Genomic DNA, 25,864 nt, shown 5'->3' with positions numbered 1-25,864 from the left:
AGCAACAACAGTAGTACCACAGATCGTACCATTAAAACAAAAAAAAAACTAATTTTAAAACTTGGAGGTATGTGTTCTATCATTGTTCAAGGTTTTTTCTGTCTGTATGATAGATGCCGGAACGTTTACCAGTCTAGTGACAACGGGAACAGAAGCCTCTAGGAAAAAAATAGTGTATGACAAGCATAAATGAGGAATTATTTAGTAAAAATGCTAAACTTTTCTTCGAAACGCATGTAAACACGGGCAGTAGTTACAGAGTCATATTTCCAAAAATAGAGGTTCAAATCGCTCTGAGCACTATGGGACTCAACTGCTGTGGTCATTAGTCCCCTAGAACTTAGAACTACTTAAACCTAACTAACCTAAGGACATCACACACATCCACGCCCGAGCCAGGATTCGAACCTGCGACCGTAGCAGTCACACGGTTCCGGACTGCGAGCCTAGAAACGCGAGACCACCGCGGCCGGCCAAAAATAGAGGTTCAGTGTTGGGCGTTCTTTCCTTAATGGACGCGCGGGGTAGCTATACAGTCTGGGGCGCCTTGCCATGGTTCGCGCGGCTCCCCCCGTCGGAGTTTCGAGTCCTCCTTTGAGTGTGAGTGTGTGTGTGTGTGTGTGTGTGTGTGTGTGTGTGTGTGTGTGTGTGTGTGTGTGTTATCCTTAGCATAAGTTCGTTTAAGTTAGATTAAGTAGTGTATAAGCCTAGGGACAGATGACCTCAGTAGTTTCATCTCATACTAACTTACCACAAATTACCAATTTTCTTTCCTTATTCGTCATCGAAATTTAAATGAACCGATTAAAACGCAATTGAATGGAACCGTGTACTACATGCGTACACGTTATATCGTTCTCGGTCCACCTTCCCTGCAGTAGTCCAATATCAAAAGCCACAGTGATCAGTTTTCTACGTATTTACCACGAACTGCTCAATTCCGCATTGTTTCGACCACATAACTGAAACTCCACATTTACAATTCGATAACTAGTACTGGAATAAAGTCAACACAATTTCTAGTTTGAGAAACACGACGTCTACATGTATACTCTGCAAGGTAGTCCCCTTTCCTGTTCCAATCGCGGATGGCGGGTGACAGTAATGACTCTCAGTAAATCTCCGTGGAGTACTAAACGTCTTAACATTTTCTTTCCTGTACATTCGTTAACTTTCAAACACAGACTGTGCAGAGTTTTACAGAGGAATGATCTAGACTGTTAGGACTTACGCATCTCAGTATTTTTATTCAGCTTTCGCAGTTCTTCCCTGCGACGCGATCTGTCTACCTCGACGCGTGCATTGCGCGTCACCATATGCTTCGCGGTGCTCTCACTCGTGGTGCATACAACCGAGCTGTTGTTTCCATTTGATGCACAATATTTCAACGAGCGAACCAGTCGTCTTCTCGAGGTGCTGCGAGATTTGCTGTTACGTGGACACCAACTACACTCGATCGGTCGTCGAAATCCATATATAATATAAAAATGGTTGTGTGCTTGTTTGTTTGTTACACATCTCCTCCTAAATCACTCGACCGATTTCAACCAAACCCGTACTGGCATGCAACAATCGCTGCGTGGGTGAGAAGCACCTACCTATCATAGTGCAGGAGATATGACGCCATAGACAATGAGATGCTTAAAAAACTGTCGCATTATGCAAGACGTTTAAATTTATTACTCCTATGCTACTGACTCTATTCGCAATAAATTTCGCAGAAAATGCCTACATATGCCGCTGAATGTATCTACACAAATATCATTGTACTGCACATATTTCAAAATATATATGACGTCATAAATAATGAGATGCGTGAAAACTACCGACTCATTCGTGAAATTGTCATATATTTATTTCCTGTAAATAGTCTTCACTGATTTACAGCCGGATGACGTTTTACAAACTCCACAATATTTCCTCGGAGCGACTGTCAGACATCCTCCGGTAGTCATCGTACCTAACCACCAGCAGGGTTCACCCAGCTGAAGATGTCCGACAGTTACTCCGAGGAAGTATTGTGGGATTTGCTCAAGTCATCCGGCGGCAAACACGTGAATACTATTTACAACATATCCGCCTGGAAAGCTTGAAGAGTCACACATTTATTCCCTGCCAATAAAACACTCCTACAGTCGAGTCAGCTTCAGGAAGTCCCTGACATCTGGCTAAGTTTTTGACATCTTTGAACTGCGAAGCGCAAACCACTGTCAGCAAAAGCTAAACCGTCTACGGAGCTATGAAGAGGCGTTGCTATGGAGACGTTTACAAAATCACAAAGCAGCTGCGCCCAGCATACAGAAACTGTCCGGGATCATCTCACGCCGGCCGGTGTAGCCCAGCGGTTCTAGGCGCTTCAGTCCGGAACCTCGCTGTTGTTACGGTCGCACGTTCAATCCTGCCTCGGGTATGGATGTGTGTGATGTCCGTAGGTTAGTTAGGTTTAAGTAGTTTTAAGTCTAGGGGACTGATGACCTCAGATGTTAAGTCCCATAGTGCTTAAAGCCATTTGAACCATTTGATCATCTCACTGCGAGTGTATTGTAGGAATACATCTAAAATTTCGTTTCTAGCAAAAAATTGGCTAAAGGGAAATGCCGGGTTTGTCATTTAGTATTGTGCATGAAAAGGAAACACATATGCTGTATTCCCGGAAACACGTCATTACTGTAAAGTTGTTCTTTACCCGAAGGTTGTTTTATAGGTTACAGTACTTTACTATTGACAGTCCTACTGGAAACCAGGGGGTGGATGAAAGGATGGAAACACCAAATGCACAACACGCTATAATGGCAAATACGGTGTAGGAACACGATTGGCATTCAAAACAGCTTCGAATAGTCGCGGAATGGATAAATACATGTCCTATATGGTTTCTGAGGGACTCTTATATCATTCTTTCTGTAAAACAGTGGCAATTTCCGGTAACAAAAATGCAAGTGTGTGGCAATTACGCACTCTTCTCTCCAAATTAGACCACAAAGGTTCAATAATATTGAGATCTCATTATTGTGTTGGCTAAGGGAGAAGCGACATGTGATCCCTGTGCTCACAAAACCAGTCCTGGACGATGTGTTCCACGTAAACAGGAGGCCTGTCCTCTTGCAACACAGCATCACCATTGGGGACCAAACACTGTACCCTTGCAACATAGCATCACCATTGGGGACCAAACCTGTACCATGGGATGGACCTGATAAATCAAAATTGTCGCATAATCTTTGGCAGTAATGTGATCATGCAGAGTAACCGTAAGCTCATGGAATGCCACCGTTATGGCTGCCCAAATCATCACCGAACACCCGCCATGTTGCACTCTTGATTCGTTAACTCGGGTAGAAGTTGGAAACAGTGTGAAACAAGACTCATCTGGTCAAATGACTTCCACTGCTTCGCAGTCCAGGTTTTATGGTTCAAATGGCTCTAGGCACTATAGGACTTAACTTCTGAGGTCATCAACTTAGAACTACATCACACACATCCATGCCCGAAGCAACAGGTTTTATGGCTTGGCACCACGTTTTCCCGTTACGGGCATTTGAATCAATGAAGAGTGTTTTTGGAATTCTAGCTAGCCTTGCAATTCTCTGCTTATGGAACTGCCTTCGTGTTGACAGGGTTGCCCAGTGCGACATTCAGTTCTGCAGTGACTTTTGAAGATGTCTTACTCTTATTTTTTGTCACAGTCCTCTTTAGTGACCCTCTGCCACGATCACTCAACATACACTTTCATCCGCGTTGACTTAGCGGACGATATTTTTCCGCGTTCCGTGTATGTGCTACAGATCTTCGATGCGGTGCCTCTTTAAACACCAAACGCTTTGGCTGCCTCGATTACGGAAGCACCCACCATATGAGCACCAACGATCTGTTCACGTTCAACTTCACGTACCTCCGACATAACGCGCTGACAGCTACATAGAACACTGCTCGGACCACGACGGACATTCGCAACGTGTTAAGGCAATTGCACAGGCTCCGTTGTGCAGTCTTGGCCGGCATTTGCATTTTATGTTCAAATACGCATTTCTCACGGTGTTTGATATTTTTTGTCCGACCTCTGTATTACGCCGTTCCCTTACTCCTCAGTTACATGAGAACACACAATTTTATGTGGACTCCGAACCACGGAATAACTTCGTATTTTCACATACATACATTATCGCTGGAGGTGAAAGAAGTATTTATTCACAGAATAAGCACTAGGACCGACTCAATGTTGAAACCTGCCCTTGGGATTTGCAGTTGGGCAATTAGCCTCAGAACCACGCACCCGTAACTTTGACTAGCGCACTTCGGAATTTTGTAAGTCTCGTATGCGATCTCAGTTTCACGAGCTCTTTTGCGGAAATCTTGTTGTTCCTGTGGGCTGGTTTTTTGCAGTTCCCCAGGCTAATCTATTCTGTGTAGGCCTCTTCATGTCTGCGTAACTACTAAAATCTGAGTCCATTTGAGCCCGCTTAGTGTAGATACTAAAAGGTATCAGATAGATTATATAATGGTAAGACAGAGATTTAGGAATCAGGTTTTAAATTGTAAGACATTTCCAGGGGCAGATGTGGACTCTGACCACAATCTATTGGTTATGAACTGAAGATTAAAACTGAAGAAACTACAAAAAGGTGCTAATTTAAGGAGATGGGACCTGGATAAACTGAAAGAACCAGAGGTTGTTGAGAGTTTCAGTGAGAGCATAAGGGAACAATTGACAGGAATGGAGGAAAGAAAAACAGTAGAAGAAGAATGGGTAGCTCTGAGGGATGAAGTAGTGAAGGCAGCAGAAGATAAAGCAGGTAAAAAGACAAGGGCTAATAGAAATCCGTGGGTAACAGAAGAAATATTGAATTTAATTGATGAAAGGAGAAAATATAAAAATGCAGTAAATGAAGCAGGCAAAAAGGAATACAAACGTCTAAAAAATGAGATCGACAGGAAGTGCAAAATGGCTAAGCAGGGATGGCTAGAGGACAAATGTAAGGATGTAGAGGCCTATCTCACTAGGGGTAAGATATATACTGCTTACAGGAAAATTAAAGAGACCTTTGGAGAAAGGAGAGCCACTAGTATGAATATCAAGAGCTCAGATGGAATCCCAGTTCTAAGCAAAGAAGGGAAGGCGGAAAGGTGGAAGGAGTATATAGAAGGTTTATGCAAGGGCAATGTACTGGAAATGGAAGAGGATGCAGATGAATATGAATGGGAGATACAATACTGCGGGAAGAGTTTGACAGAGCACTGAAAGACCTGAGTCGAAACAAGGCCCCCGGAGTCGACAACATTCCATTAGAACTACTGACGGCCTTGGGAGAGCCAGTCATGACAGAACTCTACCATCTGGTGAGCAAGATTTATGAGACAGGCGAAATACCCTCAGACTTCAAGAAGAATATAATACTTCCAATCCCAAAGAAAGCAGGTGTTGACAGATGTGAAAATTACCGAACTATCAGTTTAATAAGTCACAGCTGCAAAATACTAACACGAATTCTTTACAGACGAATGGAAAAACTGGTAGAAGCGGACCTTGCGGAAGATCAGTTTGGATTCCGCAGAAATATTGGAACACGTGAGGCAATACTAACCTTACGACTTATCTTAGAAGAAAGATTAAGAAAAGGCAAACCTACGTTTCTAGCATTTGTAGATTTAGAGAAAGCTTTTGACAATGTTGACTGGAATACTCTCTTTCAAATTCTAAGGGTGGCAGGGGTAAAATACAGGGAGCGTAAGGCTATTTACAATTTGCACAGAAACCAGATGGCAGTTATAAGAGTCGAGGGACATGAGAGGGAAGCAGTGGTTGGAAAGGGAGTGAGACAGGGTTGTAGCCTCTCCCCGATGTTATTCAATCTGTATATTGAGCAAGCAGTAAAGGAAACAAAAGAAAAATTTGGAGTAGGTATTAAAATTCACGGAGAAGAAATAAAAACTTTGAGGTTCGCCGATGACATTGTAATTCTGTCAGAGACAGCAAAGGACTTGGAAGAGCAGTTGAACGGAAGGGACAGTGTCTTAAAAGGAGGATATAAGATGAACATCAACAAAAGCAAAACGAGGATAATGGAATGTAGTCAAATTAAATCGGGTGATGCTGAGGGAATTAGATTAGGAAATGAGACACTTAAAGTAGTAAAGGAGTTTTGCTATTTAGGAAGTAAAATAACTGATGATGGTCGAAGTAGAGAGGATATAAAATGTAGACTGGCAATGGCAAGGAAAGCGTTTCTGAAGAAGAGAAATTTGTTAACATCGAATATAGATTTATGTATCAGGAAGTCGTTTCTGAAAGTATTTGTTTGGAGTGTAGCCATGTATGGAAGTGAAACATGGACGATAACTAGTTTGGACAAGAAGAGAATAGAAGCTTTCGAAATGTGGTGCTACAGAAGAATACTGAAGATAAGGTGGATAGATCACGTAACTAATGAGGAGGTATTGAATAGGATTGGGGAGAAGAGAAGTTTGTGGCACAACTTGACTAGAAGAAGGGATCGGTTGGTAGGACATGTTTTGAGGCATCAAGGGATCACAAATTTAGCATTGAAGGGCAGCGTGGAGGGTAAAAATCGTAGAGGGAGACCGAGAGATGAGTACACTAAGCAGATTCAGAAGGATGTAGGTTGCATTAGGTACTGGGAGATGAAGAAGCTTGCACAGGATAGAGTAGCATGGAGAGCTGCATCAAACCAGTCTCAGGACTGAAGACCACAACAACAACAGTGTAGACAAGTGTAAGTCTCCTACAATTAGCACCAGCACACTTCATCCATTATAAAACTAACGGTTATTCGATGCCTCCGGATGTGTCCTATCAACAGAGCCCTCGTTTTAATCAATTTTTGTCTTAAATTTCTTTTGTCCCCGATTCTGTTCAGTGCTTCCTCACTATTGATCCCATATACGCGTCCAATCTTTAACATTTTTCAGTAGCCCCACATTTCAAACGCTTTGAAAAACAAATATACAGTACCTAAAATAGCATTCAGTAAAACTAAGTATTACGTGAAGATGATCAGATAAATAAAACAGTTCACTGCAGGTTAGATCCTCAGTATAAATAGGAATTCACACAAATAATAGGAGACAGTAGTCCACCGTACCTTTCAGACGGTGAGCTAAAATAAATGACAGCAAAGAAAGATCTGATAATGTCAACAGTATGAAAGGAATTTCTGGTTTTAAAGAACCAGCAGGGATCAGTTTAGGACGGAAGGGCTACACCGCTCTGAATTACAGACAATAAAAGTAGTAGCAACAATAACTATAGAGGCCAACACCCATGTAGGTAGTAGACACGGTAATGGTAATAGCTGCTTTATTTATAAACATGGCGGCCTCGTTATTGAACTAACGCAAATGTAGAAATGGAATCGAACTGAAAAAAATAAGGTGATTGTGAAACACTAGATAATTAGGAAGAATAACTGCTGACCAGAATAGTTGAAAATAAACTGAAAACACGTTTATGAACAGAAAACCTGAGTGAAATACTGGTATACAGGTGAAATGCGGGATCTTATTGGGGCAGCAGAGACTTAATCAAAGCGCTGGGCATGCGATACTGCGTTGTTTCTTGGAAACTGTACATTTCTAACTGTGTCTTCTTTTCTAGTTACTTTTTTACGAACAGACTTCTGATATCTCTCTCTCTCTCTCTCTCTCTCTCTCTCTCTCTCTCTCTCTCTCTCTCTGTGTGTGTGTGTGTGTGTGTCATATCCATCACAGTGATCACGCGAATGCCACACTGTTCACCCCCATTATACATAATTTGAGTTTTATTTTCAGTTTCACTTGTTATTCTATCACATACGTTGAAGCAGGTCTCTAGCTCAAATACTTTATCTTTACCGCGTACAGCAGCGCAGGATTATGAACGTTTATGCTGCAGCATCACTGCTGGCACGTCACGAAATAACTATGCATTTCACCTGCAACAGTGATGACCAATTCCTCAAGATATGCTCAGGTAAATGAAATGCCTGTGAACGTTATGTCCACACGGGCACAACTAGCAGGCATAGTGAAACCGACTGTCCGGCAACATTTAAAACGAGAACTGCACGATTTTAACGAATAGCACTGTAATTAAAAAAGAAAACTTCAGGTTCCCGATGCTTCGCACTTATCAGTGTGCTACATCCCATGTTAGTACCACCGGCAGACATTAAAATTTCGTCCGAGTTATACCTCGGCAGCTCACAGAAAAAGAACCACCAGATAGGGGGAAATGTTTAATAAGTTTTGCAGTGAAGACATAGTGTGTAGTGGTGTGACCACTCTGTTGTAGAAATACTTCAAAAGCCGAGATCGCTTAAATACTGTTTAATGGATGACCGGTTCCAACACACTATAGGTGCCATCATCGGATCTGAATATAGATTAACATTTATCAACTATCCAAATGGTTTGTTTATAAAACATCCAAATGGTTTATAAATGTTAATCTACACTACTGGCCATTAAAACTGCTACACCAAGAAGAAATGCCGATGATAAACAGGTATTCATTGGACAAATATATTATACTAGTACTGACATGTGATTACATTTTCACGCAATTTGGGTGCATAGATCCTGAGAAATCAGTACCCAGAACAACCACCTCTGGCCGTAATAACGGCCTTGATACGCCTGGGCATTGAGTCAAACAGAGCTTCGATGGCGTGTACAGGTACAGTTTCAACACGATACCACAGTTCATCAAGAGTAGTGACTGGCGTATTGTGACGAGCCAGTTGCTCGGTCACCGTAGACCAGACGTTTTCAATTGGTGAGAGATCTGGAGAATGTGCTGATCAGGGCAGCAGTCGAACATTTTCTGTATCCAGAAAGGCCCGTACAAGACCCGCAACATGCGGTCGTGCATTATCCTGCTGAAATGTAGGGTTTCGCAGGGATCGAATGAAGGGTAGAGCCACGGGTCGTAACACATCTGAAATGTAACGTCCACTGTTCAAAGTGCCATCAGTGCGAACAAGAGGCGACGGAGACGTGTAACCAATGGCACCCCACTCCATCACGCCGGGTGATACGCCAGTATGGCAATGACGAATACACGCTTCCAATGTGCGTTCACCGCGATGTCGCCAAACAGGGATGCGACCATCATGATGCTGTAAACAGAAACTGGATTCATCCGAAAAAATGACGTTTTGCCATTCGTGCACCCAAGTTGTCGTTGAGTACACCATCGCAGGCGCTCCTGTCTGTGATGCTGCGTCAAGGGTAACCGCAGCCATGGTCTCCGAGCTGATAGTCCATGCTGCTGCAAACGTCGTCGAACTGTTCGTACAGATGGTTGTTGACTTGCAAACGTCCCCGTCTGTTGACTCAGGGATCGAGACGTGGCTGCACGATCCGTTACAGCCATGCGGATAAGATGCCTGTCATCTCGACGGCTAGCGATACGATGCCATTGGGATCCAGCACGGAACGTATTGCCCTCCTGAATCCACCGATTCCATATTCTGCTAGCGGTCATTGGATCTCGACCAACGCGAGCAGCAATGTCACGATACGATAAACCGCAATCGCTATAGGCTACAATCCGACCTTTATCAAAGTCGGAAATGTGATGGTGCGCATTTCTCCTTCTTACACGGGGCATCACAACAACTTTTCACCAGGCAAAGCCGGTCAACTGCTGTTTATGTATGAGAAATCGGTTGGAAACTTCCCTCATGTCAGCACGTTGTAGGTGGCGCCAACCTTGTGTGAATGCTCTGAAAAGCTAATCATTTGCATATCACAGCATTTTCTTCCTGTCAGTTAAATTTCACGTCTGTAGCACGCCATCTTCGTGGTGTAGCAATTTTAATGGCCAGTAGAGTATATTCAGATCCGATGACGGCAACTTTAGTGTGTTGAAACCGGTTATCCAGAAAACAGTATTTAAGCGATCTTTGGTTTTGAATTATTTCTTCTGAATTAGTTGCAGCAAACACGGAAGCTATAGCAGCACGAGCGAATGACCGAGTGTTCCGGTGTGCGAGCCCTCGGCCTTCGAGAAGCGGGGCACTGCTGCGTCTCGTCCCATTCCTGTGGCAGACACCGATGCCGCCAGCTCACGTCTCCTAAACGTGGCCGGGAGCCGACCCCTGCGTGCCAGCGAGTACTTCAGGTGCTCCCGGGGCCCGACTCCCGCGTGTGAATCTTCGACGCCAACGAGTGCACTTGAAGATGGACGCGTGGAGCTGTAGGTCGCTGACGTCCCCAGGTCGCTAGCCGCCCCGTGACATAAGAACTGACACCCGATGATTCGCTGGTCTGGCGGTATTGCGAGACGATCTCCTGCCGGCCTTCTGCGCTGCTCCGCCGGCCCAGTTGTGGCGTGGCACTTTGAACGCAATCCTGCACTACTGCTTAATAAATGTGTTATTGTCAATGACAATAACAAAGCCATTTGAACCATTTTACACCGACCGGCCGGCTGAATTTCTTCTCGTCTTCTCGTAGGAACAGCACTGTGCTCTTGCTTTGTCCTACATATAATATCTAAGTATTTTCGTTAGTTGGTAATTCTCTTAATAAAAGTTGCAGTACGTTTCGCACATAGCTATCAGAAGTCATAGTTTGGCGCAAAAAGATTGGTCCAGTAGTTGGTGTTTCCCTAGTTCCGCATCACACTCCTGTTTTCACATCTTCGTGTAACCGTTCATGACTCCAGCGTCGATTGTACTTCGAGTTCACATACCCTGATGAATGCAGCCACGCTTCAGCAGATAAATAACAGCACTGCAGGATCAGCCTCTCCATCTTTCACAAAATGTTGTAGCCAGTTGTTCAAAATGGTTCAAATTGCTCTGAGCACTATGGGACTTAACATCTGAGGTCATCAGCCCCTAGACTTACTACTTAAACATAACTAACCTAAGGACATTACACACATCAATGCCCGAGGCAGGATTCGAATCTGCGACCGTAGCACCAGCGCGGTTCCGGACTGAAGCGCCTAGAACCGCTCAGTCACAACGGCCGGCTAGCCAGTTGTAATAAGTACTTTGAGCAACAGTATCCGAATTGGCCAATCGATGCACTGCCGTTACTTTGTACGATTGCTGTTTGAGTTCGTACACAGCTCTGTCACTGACACGCTAGTCTGCAGAGTTTTACAGAGCAGCGATTGTCTCTGCATTTTTCCAAGGGCACTCGTTAACTCTTCTACAACCGATACACCGGCTGGCAAAGCCAGAGGGACGGAGTGTTTCGTCCCTGCTTTTGTTTTCCGCGTAACGCGACACAGACCCGACACATCCTGTATTAACGTATTTCCTATACATCCAAAAATGACAGAAACGTTAGAGAGCTGTCTCAATACAAGTGTAGAATCATTAAATCCCCCACTACGGAAGAAAATAAGAAGTTAGAGAAAGAGAGAGAAAACAAAAAAGTGCAAAGAGGAGTGTAACCTAAGTAGATAGTGTTCTGTCTAACTCTTATGCAGTCAAAGAAAGTAGCTGTGGAAGAAAAGTTGACAAGTGAAACACGCAATGCCACCTGCAGAGAATATGGTGATGGGAAGTGATTGGTGAAAGAGGAGCAAAGAACTAAGTTGGGAGAGGGTTAAGACACTTCCCTTATCCGAGAACTGTGCTCACTCCTCGTTTCGGAAGTCGTCTCTTAGCTTGCCGGCGTTTCCACTCTACCTTCCCAGGTGAAGGCCAAGAGAGTTCGTTAAAGAACCCTCAGACGACGCTTTTTGTTCTGTCGCTCTCTAGCGGAGCTAATGTTCCGCGTCTCTGGTGAACCTTCAGTTGATGACACGTTAAATATTAACGAAAGCACAGCAGAGAGCAGATCCTCGGATAAAACCGCCTGGAATCAGCCGGAGCAGAACTGCGTGTAGCGAGTGGCAGCTGGCTAGTGTTTTTTTTTTCCGCGTTCCGAAGGCTGTGTGTCAGCGGCAGAAGCTGCTTGGCACCTGGCGCCCGTCCGCTTGTCCCTGCTTGATTCTTAAAAGACTGAAATTGTGTTCAGGTGACTAGTGAGTCCGGCTAGAAAAGACAATGTGTGCTACAATATTTCTCACTCTGGGAGCCACAAGATTAAGTCTCACGTTTCGCAGCCCAGTTGAGCAGTAGCTGCAGTAGCTAACACACGATAACAAAGTGGAGTGAGTCGCAGGTTCGAATCCTGCCTCGGGCACGGATGTGTGTGCTGTCCTTAGGTTAGTTAGGTTTAAGTAGTTCTAAGTTCTAGTAGACTGATGACCTCAGCTGTTAAGTCCCACAGTGCTCAGAGCCAAAGTGGAGTGAGAAACTACAAGTACAACGATAGAGAAACTCCCGTATAGTCTCGTAATCGGATTGGCTATTGTGATGCGAGTGGATGGATTGCCCTCCACTGAAGCATAATTCAGATTATTAATACTGAGTTGCCAGCACATAGCAAAAACCTCATTTTAATATCAGTTTTGGGAGACATTTGAGTAACGAGAAAAAGCCGCATCGCTAGTGTGTCACAGACTTCGGGTCGATTGACCGTCCACCGAAGCAGTACGTCTTGTAGACAGTACAGTTGTTAGTGGAGGGACCGAACGATAGAGTTGAGAGTTACGCGCCAAACAGTACTGTCTTTGCGCAATTTTGTCATATGATGACATGTTTGGAGACCGTGGCTGTTATTTGAAGACAAATGTTGATGGTGTTGAGACACCAGCTACAAATTTATTTTCAGTTCCTTTATTCAAAAGGTACCGTTATCGGTTTCGAATCATTACGATTCATCTTCAGACGGTTTTCATGCTTTCATTACAACATGTGGTGCGTTTTTTTACAGATTAATTGTCCTAAAATATAAATAATACATAATTATAAGCAGGCCACACAGATGGTTGCGTTACAGATTTGCATTGGATGTGACTTACGTGAAATGTAGGTCTGGAGTGTTTGTTTTCATAGTTTTCGTCCAACAGGTGTGAGTACATTCCCACTGCATTCTTATCATTGCACACGTAAATTTTGCTCACGGAACACTTTAGATTTGTCACAGAATAGATTTTTAACATGCACCACATGTTTTGATAGAAAGTGCTTACAAACATATGAGTGTCAAAGATGCTATGATACATCGTAACATTATAGAGATGTCCCATGGTTGGAGAAAGGTCATCTATTCACTTATGCAACTGCATTTATCATATTGGAGATTTGAGCTCAGTTCCCGTGCCTGCAGAAAAATCACGAATTAAGGATGGGTCCGCCTTTTTGCAAGAATGCAAATTATTTGTGTACTTGCAAAAAGACGGGCCCATCCTTAACTGATTAGTACTGTCTTAAGTTGGGAAGTAGGCGCCTAACCGTGCGGATTGCACTTCGCGACCAAGAGCGCACTTCTGTCAGCAAGGCAGATTAAATTCGAGTTTCGGAAGAGAGATCTGATTTGTGAAACAGCAACCATATTTTAATATCAGTGAATAATAAGAATGATTAGTAACTTAACGTGTGACTATTGTAGGTGTACGTTGTTTTATCACACAACTTCTCTAATCAGTTTCTGTTTTATCTCACGAAACGTGCAGAGGAAAAGTCATATGGCACCTCAATAAACTTTTGAAGATAAAATGTCAGCAATAATGAGCCGTAGCCAGTTTGTTAGTTGTTCCATTACAAGCTCATAGAAAGAGCAGGGTCACCTTTGTGCTAGGACGAAGACATCTCTTCAAGACGCCAGAAAGGTGGACATTTTTAGAAATGGTGCATTCTACTTTGATGTAGCAGACTAACGATCTCGCTGTCGTACGGATGTTAAACTGTAATCTTCCTTTCCTTTGATGCGACAACACGTAACTGCAGTCCGTAAATGTCCTGCTGCTCCAGACAGTTAAGTGTCGTCTGTCGTAACACAGAGAAGAGAATCGCAAACTCACTCGCTTTAGTGACTTACGTCATATTCAATAGTGATAAAACTGAATAGTAATTGCACGCTCTTACATTAGGAGTGACGTTGTGGGTATTTTTAGGGGGTGTTTAATCATAATGACAGGGGCACAACGAATGTAGTGTAAGGACTATAAGTTGAGAATGTGGGTCTCACGGGGAGCGTGCCGGCGATAAATGATTCAAATGGCTCTGAGCGCTATGGGACTTAACATCTGAGGTCATCAGTCCCCTAGAACGTAGAACTACTTAAATTTAACTACCCTAAGGACTTCACACACATCCATGCCCGAGGCAGGATTCGAACCTGCGACCGTAGCGGTCGCGCGGTTCCAGACTGAAGCGCCTAGAACCGCTCGGCCACAACGGCCGGCCCGGCGATTAATCCCGGCAGTCGCACTGTCCTCTGTGGCTCAGATGGATAGAGCGTCTGCCATGAAAGCAGGAGATCCCGGGTTCGAGTCCCGGTCGGGGCAGACATTTTCATCTGTTCCCCTTGATGTATATCAACGCCTGTCAGCATCTAATGGTGTTGATTCAATTGTAATTTCAGATATGCATCTGGTTAGCAGCGTCTCGTCCACCTCTCTAATGTAATACAACAGCGATCCTGTGTCTTACGGATTCGGAAAGTTCTTTCGTAGATTTCCGAAGATTTCCGAATTTTACGCACTGGTCACACAGTTCCCTTAAATTACGGGTCGCCGGTTTGTGAGTGCGAAAATGGTGGCCAAGACATTAACGTGTTCTCTTTATCACCCTCGCTAAACCACTGTAGCACTATTGCGACACAGTTATCCTGCTGGAATATGCCATCGCCATCCGGAAAAACATCGAGCGTTGAAGGGATTCGACACGTTTCCCTCGATCAGCCGTCCACTGTCGATTATCTTGTGAGCACTGCAATCGTGATTGACGATGTAGTTAAGTAAGCGTGGAAACACGTAGCGGTCACACACAGTGGAGTCCAACGTTGTGTACCTGCACCGGCGCTGTCCTCTGTCGTCAGATCGCAGTCTATCCTGCTTCACAGAACGAGCAAGTCTCCGACCTACACGTTCTGTGACTTATTAGGTGTCAACTTCATTTTGTCGGCCACTTCTCGTTTCACCGCCCTTCGACCAATTTCCAGAGATGTCGAGACAGTAGCTGACCATCTGCGCCGTCTCCGAGATACTCGTTCCCAGCCGTCGGGCCGTAACAGTCTGCTCTTTTTCTAAGTCGCTTATGTAAGTGCTTTTCTCAATTTGCGGCACTTATCGTCGCTAGAACGATTCTGTTCCACGTATATACGTGGGGCGCTCAATAAGTAATGCAGCACTTCTTTTTTCTCGGCCAGTTTCCTAAAACTGGATTTTGTTGTGAAACGTCGTGGAATATTACTGCTTCGGCCACTATAGTTTCACGAAGCTGCGATAGGTGACGGCGCTATACGTAGAGCTGTCATTGACTTTCTTTTGGCGGAAAACCAGAGCATCGCAGATATTCGTAGGCGCTTGCAGAATGCCTACGGAGTCCTGGCAGTGAATAAAAGCACGATGAGTCGTTGGGGGAGGTGTCTGTCACCATCGCAATAAGGTCGAGCAAACCTATCCGATCTCGTCATCCACTCTACAGCCTGGATCTCGCACCTTCAGACTTCCAACTGTCTGGCCCCATGAAGGGATGCACGGCGCGGGAAGCAGTACCTGGATGATGAGAAGATTATGGTCGACGAAGGAGCCAAAGTTTTAGAGCATCAATAGAGTGGTACGACGCGGGCATTCAGGTTCTCCCAGTAAGGTGGCGTAAGGCTGTCTCATTGAACGGAGATTTTGTTGAAAAATGACGTTTTGTAGGAAAGGAAGATTAAGGTTTAACGTCCCGTCAACATCGGGGTCATTAGAGACGGAGAAGCAGCTCGGGTTGATTCAAGGATGGGGGAGGAAATCGGCCATGTTTTTCCAAAGGAACTATCCTGGCATTTGCCTGAAGCGATTTAGGGCAATCACAGAAAACACAAATCAGGATGGCCGGACGTGGTTTTTAACCGAATACGAGACCAATGTATCCAAAAGTATTTAGGATGGAAGCTGTCTGGAGTTTCATCGGCGGCCAGCGATCAACACGTGATACTTCTCCCTCGATCCCTATTGGTGAATACATACAGGGCAGATTATCAGCAGCTCAGATTTTGCGTGAAAACACAACCTTTTCTGAAGCGACGATCTCACTTGGCCCGCAACCAACTACGAATTATGCTGGAATAATACAAGAAAATATTTCAATGAAAATTTCACCACTGTCTGGGCAACCTGAACAACTGCACTTAACATTATATTAAAACTTCCAGATTTCAATGGTTTGCAACTGTCTCGTGCTGCTCAAAAGACTCGAGGAAACTACGAAATTCCACACGAAGTGCGCACAGAAACGTTAGGTATCGATGAAGAGGTCACTAGAGTCAGAGAACGACCTCGGGTTGGTCAAGAATAAAGATGATGTCCCCCCACGGACTTTTCAAAAGAAACATCGCGCCATCATTTCATAGATTTAGTGATTCCATAAGAAGCCTATATCTTAATGGCCGGGCACGAATTTGAAGTCGTCGTCCCTTAAAGTTTCGGTTTCTCCTTCATTATTTGTGGGCAGAAAGTTTAATTTTTGGCCACTATAAAGCTGTCCGCAGGTGTGACTGTCTTGCGTCCAGAGTTTTGGGATATAGCTCTCAAGTCCATGCTAAATGGAAGGGGAAATGTTAGTTTTTGCAGACCGCATGTTCTCCGTCGTAAGAGATGACTCGAGAACAACTATAGAAGTCAAATGTAATGCTCAACTTGAAGGATGATTCATCTTGAGCTTCAGTCTCACTTTCTGTCGTTTTTGCTTTCAAATAAATAGGCCGTGGAAAGGACTCTGCATTGGCCAAACAAATTTTCTTCTTTTTCATGAGCACATGTTTTGTTGGAATGTCACCAACGTCTGTACTAGTATATTAAGAAAATAAAATTAATATACTTACAGTGATAAAGCTTCATCGAAGCTCGTGTGGATCAAAAAGAAAAAATCTGTGTTTGCCGACGATACAGTCCTCTTCAAAACCTATTGGAGGACGACGTATAAAAGTAAAATTCCCAGCATCTCACAAAATACAAACCATCTGCTGGGAGCATCCGAAAATAGCATTGCACTATGTAATGATGTAGCAACGAGGTATCTAAGTGCATATTCAGATGAATGTCGTTATTTCACTCATTAGTGTAGAAGAGATAAGCAAGATAGGTATAAAAATAAACCACAAAATTGGAAACGTCGCAAATAGGCAATTTCAACTTCCCTCAAAAACAATAAGGGCGCACCAGCAACCTAATTACCGTCAGTTGTAGAGACCATAGAGTTATGCAACGAACTGCGCTACTGAGATAAACCAGGGCCTACTGTAGATCCCAGAACTGCACTGTTGCTAATTCTGGGAATATGCCCATTGGACCTGGAAAACAGGTGTCCTGTACCGTTTAAAGAAAGACGACCAAACGGAAATAGGTACAATGCTTGAAACTGAGACCAATACAAATACACTCGTAGCTGTTCCAGAATGTGGTCTTGGGAGGAAACGAAACGCTCTACGAACAACGCCGTATATCACGTTACACTCCAACACGATTACGCTTACCCAGTTATGATCAGTGATCAGCTGCAAGTATGATTTTTTTTGAGCAGTTTTTCACGATTTTAATAACGATTACTAGACCTGCTGTGTTTTTTCTAAAAAACAGCAATACGTTTCCTTGAAGCTATTACTTATATACAACAGTATACACGAAACTTGCATTATGAATGTGCAGTCCGTAACTTCAACATGTTTCCCCTGACGTTTATACGGAATGACATTTACTGAATAGAGCGCAGTTTATAGAGTGCATACGATGGCGTGCTGCAACTTCACGCCTCCCAAGTTTTTATTCAGTTCTCAGTATCGGGTGAGGCGTTACACGTCAGGTATATCACTCGGTCGACTTTCCTGCTTCGCTGACGCAAGTTGCAACCATCTGCCGCTACAGGGCCCCGAAATGTAACATATGTAACGTAACTGTGTCGATGCGTGTGAAACTGAAAGCACGAATTTGAAGAGTTCGTTCTCAAATGCACCACCCTCTCCTTCAGCATGGCCACACACGAGCGCTGCGATATCTGCAGCAACCCGACCCCTTGAGCTCACTTACCTATCATGCCTCAAGCAATCCCGACTTAGCCCCATCCGGTTTTCAACTGCATCCAGAACTTAAACACCACCTTCGAGGAGGCCATTTTGATAATGACGAAGCAATGCAAGTAGAGGTGAGTTTGTGGCCCCTTTACCAAAGTCACTCTTCAGTGACGACATCAACAAACTGGTCTCTCGTTGAGAGAAATGTGTTTGTCGAAAGGATGAATATGTTGAAAAAAATGCAAACACGAAGAATAAAGATGTAGAATGTTAATAAAGTCTACCCCATTTAAAAAGCTTTAGAGTTTTCACATAACAAATTCTGAGCCATTACTTTTCAGCGCATCCTCGTAATTAGCCATCAACCCCTTGACACCAGGAAACAGTACAATACCATTGGGTTTCGCGGCTAGAGTCATTCTCGAAAAAATTGTTTTGGGTTTCGTGTGATAAAACTACAATACCAGAGAAAAGAGGAAGGCTTCCTCCAATACCAGCCGAAACGTCGGTAGTTTTGTCACATCACGATGGCGTACGCACCCAGAAAAATGTCGTTGAAAAAGAAATCAAGAAAGAAAACACCATCACCTTCGGTTTCGGGACATAAGGTTCGTTGAGGTCACAGAATACTGTATTAACCCGTTTTTTCCCAGAAATAAAATATTTCCTAGAATCTTTATTTTCTTATCACTGATAGGAATAAGTAAATACCAAATCAACGTAAGAACAAATATTTCGAGGAAGAAGTGGTCTCGAATATTTTCATTTTATCTAGTTTCATTGTGAAACCACTGGAAAAACCTAGAATTCCTCACATTATATGGCAAACACCACACCTCCGGCTCATCCATAATACACAATGCACCACTTCTTGATGTTCCTTCACAGGCGTATGTGCTACTTCACGTACCTGTTTAGCTTGGTGCAGGCATGGTTTTAACCGGCTGATGCGCGGTGTTTTATTTGCTCTTGCTGTCAACGAACACGTTAATGTCCCGATGAACAATGCCATGACAGCATGCCTAAGCCCTTTGAAACTCATTCTATCTTCTGCATTAACTTCGCTGAATATTAGGGCGTTATTGAACACAGCCACATGGAAGAAATGTCACATTATGCGATGCCACCATTTCACATCAGTTGACGAAGGCTGAGAATAGGAGATAACTTGCCAGTGGATGCAGACTGAGTGCACACATCATTATCTTATTTAGTACGAAAGCTCACTACCTGCAATGACTTGTGGCACACAAAACGTAATTTTAAAGACACATCAACACTTATCAACAAAAACTGAAGTTTTCTGACATGTGTGATGGCCGAAAGAGGTCTGTACTTGACAGCAAACATTACGGTTCACTATGACCTAAAACTAGGTGGTTCCGCACAGTTACCATTGGTAAACATAAAGCTAACAGTTGGGCAAAGAGTGTTGAATGTTGTCCACAGTATAATAAATAATGCAATGTTTAACTGTTGGGCAAAAATAGTTGTATGCCGTCCAGAGTATAATAAATAAATCAATTACGGGCTCTGAAAGAATGATTTAGAATCTTACAGTGAACTGATGCACTAAAGTGACTTTAATGTTACTTTTGGCCCTCGAGATAGGTAGCTGCATTTGTAAACGTTCCAGACACGCAGCGTCACCAGAAACAGTAAGTACCTTCAAACCGGCTGGAATATCCATTCAAAATTATCCAAGAGAAATTGCCTGTGGCAGTGGCATTCTTGCATCTGGGGTATGCTTCAGAAGACACTCTTACAGGCAGACGACAAATGAGAACTTGAGTAAGAAAATAGGACGGAACAGTCCGAAAATATTTCTGATTTATAAAAGGAAGGAATTTTGAAGCGAAATGGAAAGAAACAGGAATTAAATTTAAACAGCACACGTGAATATTTCATGACGTGAAATAAAAGTGATTACACCAATCTAATGAATTCCTGCAAAGCATCGTATACAATCGTTTCTGCTCTAAATGCTCATAGTCAACAGTGACAGCACATTATATGCTCGTTCTGGCCCCACTATACACACTAGTACCCGTACAGTCTCCTTTGCAAATGACTCAACAGTGACCGGGTGAAATAATTATTTGTATTGTACTCCCTATTTTCTCTTAAACTTGATAGCACGAATATTCTGCTCATGTCCGGGGGTATGTACGAGGGTTGGAACTTTAATAGTGGCAGTCGGCCGGGGTGTCCGAGCGGTTCTAGGCGCTACAGTCTGGAACCGCGCGACCACTACGGTCGCAGGTTCCAATCCTGCCTCGCGCATGGATGTGTGTGACGTTCTTAGGTTAGTTAGGTTTAAGTAGTTCTAAGTTCTAGGTGACTGATGACCTCAGCAGTTAAGTCCCATAGTGCTCTGAGCCATATGAACCATTTTTAATAGTGGCAACTATTTATTTACAGCTCGTACAAAATAGATACATATTTCAAAGTTTCAGTGACCTTCAAAGTAGTCACTAGCATTGTGTATAACCTGTTGCCAGCGATGTGGAAGTCGTAGGACACTCTTAGCAGTGCCAGTTGGATTGACAGTTCGAGCGGCGCCGTCTATTGCCCGACGAATTTGTAGCAGTTCTGAAGCGAATGCCGTGAAGTGTTCCCTTCAGCTTAGAAATCGAGTTTAACTTACGAGCGCTTAAGTCAGGGGAGTGCAGTAGGTGGTATAGCACTTAGCAGCCCCACCAGTCAAACAAATCAGTAACAGCTTGCACTGTACGTGCTTGAGCATTGTTCTGAAAAATGATGGTCAGGTCCTGCAGAAAGAGTCATCACTTCTGTCTCTATGCTACTGATTTTTGGAACACAACCTACGACCAGCTTAGACACATGTGCGATGGTCAAACGACGGTACGTTTTTATGAGTCCCCTGCGTGAACCATTTCTTAAATGTAGAATTTAAAACTGCGACCTTCCTTTTGCTATCTTCTATTGCCAAACCAGACTGGTCATCGAGTGTCTGGATGAAAGCTTTAGGCCCTCTTAGCCATTTTATATAGGACCAGAATTTTTTCGGATTCTCCGCCAGATCTTTAGCCACCGTATGACGGTGGTAGCAATTGTATGCCTCGCGCACTGATCTTTTCACAGACGCACGAAACGCTACTAATCTTTGCCTGTCGCCATTTGCGCGTCCTCTTTTGAACCGAGAGAGCAACAGCCTTTGCTTCCTCAGCATCTTCCGAATCTCATTATTAAACCACGGTGGGTCTTTTCCGTCCTTAATCCACTTACTAGGCACATATTTGTTCAGAGCACCATTTGCGAAGCCGGCCGCGGTGGTCTCGCGGTTCTAGGCGCGCAGTCCGGAACCGTGTGACTGCTACGGTCGCAGGTTCGAACCCTACCTCGGGCATGGATGTGTGTGATGTCCTTAGGTTAGTTAGGTTTAAGTAGTTCTAAGTTCTAGGGGACTAATGACCACAGCAGTTGAGTCCCATAGTGCTCAGAGCCATTTGAACCATTTGCGATCTGTTTAAATTTTTTGCCAATAATTCCGTTACGTCCATCATTGTGTAACGAAATTGTTGCAGTTTATTGTCTAAGTGAGATTCTAACAACTGCTTGTCTGCTCTTTCTAGTAGAAACACTCTACTAGCTCTCTTGACTGATTTATTAAATTTCGTAACCATGGTCGCTATGATGACTAACGATGATCACTATTCCCCATGTCTATACTGACACCACCGATAAGGTCCGGCATGTTTGTAGCTACAAGATCCAAGATACTTCCATTGCGTATGGGCTGCCGCACTAGCTGCTCAAGATAGTTTGTGTGTATGTGCTGGAGAGGGGTATGAAGGGTGGGAGGGCCGACGGGGGGAAGAGGGGAACGGGGTGACGGGGGGGGGGGGGGGGCGAAAATCGACGTTCACTGGTACCTGCTGTTATTACTTCGATGTGGACCTAAGCAAGATGTATCCCTTCGTTGAGCTAGAGAACACAGACAGTGTGGGTGTGGGATATATGCAGATAGTTTTGCACCAGTTGCTATGGAGCTCTTGTGATACACTTTTACACGTCGGTTATTCATTTACGACTTCGGCATTCCGGAGCTTTATTCAGTCGTATTATATTTCCTTGTGGTACAATAGCGGCACTGTTGTGCAATATTACACTATGATACTGAGCAGTCTAACAGCGGCTTGGGTGTACTTCACTGCACTAAATGTTGTTAGATTGGTGTAAACAATGCACACTTAAAACAATTTGGCGGTCTTGCAGTGTGCAACTGGGTATCGACTACCGCTTCTTCCACATTGATATTCGCGATTCTAGCAGTTAGGTAGTAATTTTGTTCACAACGGCGGCTCTTCAAGCTATTGAATTAGAAGTAGCTTAAAGGTGCTAAAGAAAAAAAAAAATGGTTCAAATGGCTCTGAGCACTATGGGACTCAACTGCTGTGGTCATCAGCCCCTAGAACTTAGAACTACTTAAACCTAACTAACCTAAGGACATCACACATATCCATGCCCGAGGCAGGATTCGAACCTGCGACCGTAGCAGTCGCACGGTTCCGGACTGCGCGCCTAGAACCGCGAGACCACCGCGGCCGGCGGTGCTAAAGAATTTTGAGTTTTTAAAGTGAGTTACCTCATTAAGGACATTATTTCCATTTTTGTAGTAAGGATGAAAATTAGCATTTCTTCCAACGAGACACATCCCCGAGGGACGTCTAATTTCCGCCCTCCCTCTTCACCCACATACACACATTCCCCAGCAGCTAGCTCATCAGCATAACAGAGCACAAAATTGTAGCTAAAATATTTGTCTTAATTTAGATTAATTAAGAGTTTTGTCATTAAATAACATTCATGTCTTAGTGTATAAACTAAACTAAACTCCTACCGAACAGGCCATGAAGGCCCAACGGTACCGACCGGCCGCCGTGTATTCCTCAGACCACAGGCGTCACTGGATGCGGATATGGATGGCATGTGGCCAGCACACCGCTCTCCCAGCCTTATGTTAGTTTCCGAGACCGGAGATGCTACTTCTCAATCAAGTAGCTCCTCAGTTTGCCTCACAAGGGCTGAGTGCACCCCGCTTGCCAACAGCGCTCGGCAGACCCGATGGTCACCCATCCAAGTGCTAGCCCAGCCCGACAGCGCTTAACTTCGGTGATCTGACGGAAACCGGTATTACCACTGCGGCATTGCCGTTAGCGTCTGAGTGTATACCGAGCTGGAAATGAATAGAACACGCTCGAAACCCGTAGCCTTACGTTACTTTAAACAGAAAGTGATCGTAAGTGCAGCTTTCTTCCCCTGCGTTTGTTTGTCAACAGCTCTCAACAAATACTTCAAATGGCTCTGAGCACTATGGGTCTTAACTGCTGAGGTCATCAGTCCCCTAGAACTTAGAACTACTTAAACCTAACTAGCCTAAGGACATCACACACATCCATACCCGAGGCAGGATTCGAATCTGCGACCGTAGCGGTCGCGCGGTTCCAGACTGTAGCGTCTAGAACCGCGCTGTCACCCCGGCCGCCAGCTCTCAACAGCTCAATTGCTTGCTGAGCTACTCTCGGTTTATGGACGGATTTTGAATTAGAAGTTCACGTCCGAGTGGCATATACGATAACAGCTAACACACACAGATTGTAATACTATATTGCACAGTGGCAGTAAAATCGGTTTCTCTGACGGCAGAGTGAATAAGTGGGTGAAAAAGCTGCAAAATGAACTCAGATCTGCAAAAAATATTCCCCTAGCCAGAAACACGATAACCGAAATGCTAGATTGAAGGTGGTTTTTTCTTTTGTTTTTGACAAGTATCTGCAATCATAAAAAAATAACAAGAAGGTACTCGTGTTGTTTTATCCGTGCTGGACCTTGCTGGACTGCAGGGTGTTGCTGGAGAATGCAACAAGGTTCAAATACTTTTAAGAAACTCCATGTTGCTGCTATGACCAGCATCTGGCTATGATTCCCACCTTCACTACGTAGTGCATAAGAATATTTGATTACTTGGTACCACTTCATACGGTGTGTGGGTCACTTGCATTATTCTTTTTCTGTTTCTCTACGAGGCCAGCACTGTACCATCGACCTTCGCAGGGTTGCTGGCATTTGTTGGCCAGACGCCTTCATCTGTATGCATGTACGGTAAATCTCTTTTTGAAGTGTAAGAACGATCTTCCAAGTGTTTGTATAACGTGACTCTGCAACGTAACGTGGACACCATCCCAGTATTTACCTAGTCGGATGTGGAATATGCAGCCAGTATAAAAGGCCTCGTCGTTAAGCGCTGGCTCGCCACCCTGTCTCCCGGACGCAAGCGCTTTAGTGCTCTCCGCTACCTGTGCGGCTTGCGGGTGACTTGTATAATAAAGAAGAATGTGCATTTAGAATCAAAACGAGATTAAATGCCATTCACTAGAGTAAACGTAAGTCCTTGTAAATCAATCACTTTGTATGTTATCAACCGTATGCACGCTATTATATTTTCTATATCGCACGAGCTACCGACAAAGCACACAAAGTGGGGCTAGGTACTCATATATTCCAACGTACAACAGGAGCAGACGACACGTTGCTGGAGACTGTGATACAGTAATGAAACAAGTGGAATCATCTGAAGATTAGCACGACCGAACGAAATAGGTCATGGCAGTAAAAGTATTTTTGGCTGGTTTCGTCTTCACGAACGAGCCTTAAGAAAATTCCATGTTTGCACAATTTAGTGTACTGTGGAAAATCTATAAAGCATAGCTCTAAATTTTTGAATGAAAAGAGGGCAGTTTCTAGAGGCATCCACTCTGTGAGATACGAGATCGTAAAGGTCGTAAGCGTTTGACATAGTGAAACACAAATTGGGGATGTGGAACAAGGCGGAAAGACGAACAATATAATTTCTGTACTTTTCGAAAAATGTAAACAATGACAACAAGATACACTAAGAGACGACTGCGTCGCGTGTAGGAGAGAGGTGCAGTCTCAATTTGCACGCGCCTCGCACACGCCGCCAGACGCGTGTGGCGCAAACAATGTGCTGCTGGCCTGTCGGTAATTCTTAACACACTACGCAAGGCCATCTGCTCCAACTGCGGTGGGCCAACATTTGGTTGTCTAACTTCCTGCGGCTTCTCCCGTCGGAGGTTCGAGTACTCCCTCGGACACGTGTGTGTGTGTGTGTGTGTGTGTGTGTGTGTGTGTGTGTGTCGTCTTTAGCGTAAGTTAGTTTAAGTTAGATTAAGTAATGTGAAAGCTTAGGGACCGATGACCTCAGTCGTTTGGTCCCATTAGACCTCACCACAAATTTCCAAATTTTTTTCTAACTTCCTATGTAGCTCTCGATAGCCTCAATGTCTCCCAATGCACACTTCTCTCAGTAGGTTTTCTTGCAGTCGGGAAAAAATGGGCAAATTCTCAATAATCTAATACATCCTCCCAAGAAATGCTGAACAGCGCTGCCTTCATTTGACAGGGTATGGAAATCAACACGCATTTAGCCTAATTACTACTCCATTGGACTGCAGTTATCGGGTTGGACCGTGTATCGACTCGCTTCCTCTCAAACAGTAGACATATCTCGATCTCAAACGCAGCTCTTATGCACAGGAAACGAAAAGTCCGGCGCAACAGTTTAGGAAATACTAATGCCGCCCCCCTCCACCCCCCTTCCCCCCTGGCCACCAAATGCCGTATAATAGTTTGTGCAGTGCAGATGTAAGTTACAACCTTTTTTTCTTCTGACACAACAGCGGTATTGCCAGAAATACTATACTCGTATGAAAGACTGAAGCCGGCCGCGGTGGTCTCACGGCTCTAGTCCGGAACC

General features: G+C 44.1%; 1 protein-coding gene and 1 pseudogene across 1 annotated transcript in view; both read right to left on the bottom strand.

Moving 5' to 3' along the window:
- Positions 1-25,864, bottom strand: part of LOC126298483 (sodium-dependent transporter bedraggled) — a 673,679-nt gene that overhangs the window by 444,625 nt on the left and 203,190 nt on the right. The gene's annotated exons all lie outside the window — the stretch shown is intronic.
- Positions 23,128-23,245, bottom strand: LOC126299659 (5S ribosomal RNA; annotated as a pseudogene).

Source organism: Schistocerca gregaria, chromosome X (genome assembly GCF_023897955.1).
Source record: "Schistocerca gregaria isolate iqSchGreg1 chromosome X, iqSchGreg1.2, whole genome shotgun sequence".
NCBI lineage: Eukaryota > Metazoa > Arthropoda > Insecta > Orthoptera > Acrididae > Schistocerca > Schistocerca gregaria.
This window is presented reverse-complemented; position numbering and strand designations above follow the sequence as displayed.